The sequence below is a fragment of the Lactuca serriola genome, chromosome 3, assembly GCF_051521515.1.
Source record: "Lactuca serriola cultivar US96UC23 chromosome 3, Lser_US96UC23_V15, whole genome shotgun sequence".
Taxonomy (NCBI): Eukaryota; Viridiplantae; Streptophyta; class Magnoliopsida; order Asterales; family Asteraceae; genus Lactuca; species Lactuca serriola.
In genome coordinates this window covers 224530074-224534497 of record NC_136410.1, presented here as the reverse complement: position 1 = coordinate 224534497, position 4424 = coordinate 224530074, and positions in this window count along the sequence as shown.

Sequence of the window (4424 nt, the reverse complement as noted above, 5' to 3'; positions counted from 1 at the left end):
TCAATCTATCGACGATGACCCATATGGTATCAAGTCCACCTGTTGTCTTGGGCAACTTGGTTATGAAATCCATAGTGATCCGCTCCCACTTCCATTTTGGAATCTCTGGTTGTTGTACTAAACCGGAGGGCTTCTGGTACTCGACCTTAACCTTTGTGCAAGTAAGGCATTTACTTACCAAGGTAGCAATCTCTGCTTTCATATTAGGCCACCAGTAACTTTTTAAGATCCAGATACATCTTATCTGAACCTGGGTGACGGAATATCGAGTGTTGTGCGCCTTGGTCATGACCAAGTCTCGGAAACCACCGTGCCTCGGTGTCCAGATCTGGTTCATGAAAAATAAGGCTCCGCCACCCTTGGCTTCTAAATTTTTATTCATTCCTCTAACGGATTCACTCGTCATGTTTTCAGGTTTCATGGCTTCAAGCTGGGCCGCCTGAATTTGCTTAGACAAGTGTGAATGGATAGTCATTGTCAACGACTTGACTCTTCAACCAGATTATTCCTTCCGACTTAGGGCATCTGCTACTACATTGGCTTTACTCGGATGATAACGAATTTCGCATTCGTAGTCACTGAGTAGCTCGACCCACCGTCGTTGTCTCATGTTTAGCTCTTTCTGATCAAATATGTGTTGTAAACTCTTGTGGTCAGTAAAGATAGTGCTTTTCGTTCCGTACAAGTAATGTCTCCAGATCTTCAGAGCAAACACAACTGCTCCTATCACAAGATCTTGGGTCGTGTAGTTAACTTCGTGTGTTTTCAGCTATCTCGAGGCGTAGGCGATGACCTTACCTCACTGCATCAGAACACACCCGAGCCCTTGATTCGATGCATCGCAATACACTACGAAGTCTTCTATCCCTTCGGGGAGGGATAGTATTGGTGCGGTGCACAAAGCTCGTTTCAGCGTTTGGAATGCTCTCTCCTGTTTCTCTTCCCAGTTAAAGGCCACGCCTTTCTGGGTCAGTGTTGTAAGAGGTTTCGCAATTCGGGAGAAGTTCTGTATGAACCTGCGGTAGTAACCAGCAAGACCTAGAAATTGACGAATTTCAGTAGGCGTCTTCGATGCTGACCAGTTCTCAATGGCCTTAATTTTGGATGGGTCCACGTGGATTCCTTCTTCGCTTACCACATGTCCTAAGAATTCGACTCTTCGGATCCAAAATTCACATTTAGAGAACTTTGCATAGAGCTTCTCCGTTCGTAAAGTTCCTAGAACTTGTTGTAGGTGATCGCCATGCTCTTCCTTACTTCGGGAGTAGATCAGGATGTCATCGATGAAGATAATGACAAACTAATCCAAGTAAGGTCGGCATACTCTATTCATCAGATCCATGAAAACTGCGGGCGCATTGGTCAATCCGAATGGCATCACCACGAACTCGTAGTGTCTATAACGAGTTCGGAAGGCTGTCTTCGGAACATCCTCCTCTAGCACTCGTAACTGGTGATATCCGGATCTTCGATCAGTTTTGGAAAAGTAGTTCGCCCCTTGCAGTTGGTCAAATAGATCGTCTATGCGAGGCGGAGGGTAACGATTCTTGACTGTCAGTTTGTTGAGTTCTCTGTAGTCAATGCACATACGGAATGATCTGTCTTTCTTCTTAACGAACAAGACCGGTGCTCCCCAAGGAGAGAAACTTGGTCTTATAAAGCCCTTGTTGAGCAGTTCGTTAAGTTGACCATATAGTTCCTGCCTCTCTGTTGGTTCTAATCGGTAGGGCGACTTGGCTACTAGGGTAGCTCCTGGGACTAAGTCGATTCTGAACTCGCCTTGTCGTTGCAGAGGTAATCCTGGTAGCTCTTCTGGGAAGATGTCGGGAAATTCGCTCACTACTGGAATGTTCATTAGTTCCCTCGTTTCGAGGCTCGTATCGACAACGTGAGCAAGATGAATGGTATTCTTTACGTAGATACTTATGTGCTTGAATACTTGATATAATACGAAGACTCGCACCGGGTTTGTCACCGTAGACGATAAGAGTTTCGTTAGATGGGAGGTTTAGACAGACTGCTCTCTCGTAGCACATGATGTCGGCACGATGAAGACTCAACCAATCCATGCCGATGATAATGTCGAAGCTTTTAATCGAGACCGACATAAGGTCGATTGGGAATGAATGGTTATCTAGAGTTAGGGTACATCCTAGGTATATGCTAGTCGTGCTTTCAGTTTTTCCATTATCCATTTCTACTATGAATTGTTGTTTAAGTGTCTGAGGTTGTTGTTTAAGCATGCGAGCAAATTTGTGGTTCACGAAGCTTCGCTCCGCTCCACTATCGAACAGAATGCATGCATAGGAGTTATCAAGGAGGAATGTACCAGTCACCACCGTCAGGTCAGCACCTGCTTCCCCATGGCCTATTGCTAGTACCCTCCCCGCTCCGCCAACATTCTTCACTTTGGGGCAGTCCCTCTTATAGTGGCCTGCTTCACCACATCCAAAGCAGGTCGGGCTCACGCCAGAGCCGGGGACTTGGGTAATTGGCCTCGCCGGAGATTTACAGAAACGGAAAGTGTGTCCTTTCCTGTTGTAGTTAGAGCACTGCATTTAACGTCAGGGGCCGTTGTGGTGGTAGTTGCATTTGTTGCACTTAGGCAAACTTCTAGCATACTTTCCCACCGGAGCAGTAGCAGCAACAGGGGTTATTACGGCATGCACGGCCATAATTTTCTGCTTTTTGGCAGCTCGTTGTTTCTTCTTCTTCTCCTCCTAAAACTTCCGCTTAATGTCAGTGGGTTTGGATGGTTCCGAGATGGCTAGGGTTGTTGCTGCAGTGGTTTTGACTCCATGATCAATGATTTGTTGTGCCAGTCGCTTGGCACTATCGAAAGTAGCAGGGTTTGATGATAAGACATTCCCCTGATACGGAGGCACTAGCCCCCATATGTACCTCTCGATCTTCTTCCCTTCAGTGGGAACCATATTGGGGTAGAGGGCCACCAGTTCGCTGAATCTGGCGGTATATGAGACTATATCGGAGCCCTTCATGGTTAGGCTCCACAGCTCCTGCTCCAATTTCTGGATTTCGCCCCTCGGGCAGTATTCCTCTATCATGAGGTCCTTCATGGTTTCCCAACCCATGTCATTCACCACCACGAGAGTTAGTGCCTTAACATGGCCGTTCCACCACGTCAGGGCTTTTCCTTCAAAGGTGCATGCGACATATTTGACTTTGCTCGCAGCAGGGCACGAACAAATTTCGAAGACTGTTTCAGTCTTCTCGAACCATTGCGAGAAGGCAATGACTCTGCCGGTTCCCTGAAAGGACTTCGGCTTGCAGTTGGTGAAATCCTTGTAGGAGCACTCTCTCGAGCGCACAGGGATTTCAGCAGGAATAGAGTCAACAGGGGTTCCACCTTTGCTGGCATCGGTAGAGTGATACTGGGCCATGGAAGTTGCCACTGCTGCAGCTACGGCAGCATTCAGGGCTGCAGTATCGATGACTGGATGAGGAGGAGGTGGAGGTGTAGGGTTATTCCTTGGAGACTTGCGAGGAGGCATCTTTCAGCTATATGTTTATTAAGTTAAACAAAGTGGTAAGAAACAATTGTAAGAGGGGTGATAGTGACACATGGACTAACTAACCATAGCCCAACAGTTGAATGAGTGTTTGGGATCACAACAAAGAAGAATAGTAGGAAAACACAAGTGTACAGATTTTTCCCACAAATTAGGTACTTGTCAATAATACTGGTATTACTGATGTAATAAGTTCAGGGAAAATCGACCTAACAGTAGGTCTTACATCATACCATACGGAAATTTTGACAGTTCCTAGATTCTTAGTTAGAGTACTGAAAGTTAAGAATATTTACAGACAAGTGCTACTTAGAGCACAGATATTAAAGGCTATTCCTTAACCAAAAGACATAGATGTATGAGGCATCTTCTAACGGCGATGGGAATTCCTCGGGCAAACCCTGAAGTCTGCCACTTGACGAACCACCTCTTGAAGGTGTCGCTCATGAGCCCTTTGACGAACTCGAAGTTCTATGACTTCGGCTCGGGAGGTAGCCAGTTGTTGCTGCAGGGTTTCATTGGCTCTCCTGGTCCGTTCCATTACTTCTTCAAGACAGCGGATGCGGACTGTGTTGACACCAGTGTTGGCATCAATCTCTATGACCCGGTCGATGGCTACTCGACCTTGCTCAACATTACGAGCTATTCTGCGGACAATGACGGGCAGAGCTTGATCCGCAGAGCCACCTTCGTTGAGGTTGTAAAAGCTTCGGTCCCAAAAGTAAGGTAAGGGTTGACCCTGCTCGTCACTCCAGCGATTTAAGTTGGTTGCCAACAAAGGTGTAGGACCTGGGAAAGCTGGCTGGGGTTGTTGTTTGGGGCTTGATCTACTGGCGGTAGGCTGTTGACTTCCGGCTCAGAGTCAGATCCATCAGAAAAGCCTTCTGCGAGGTG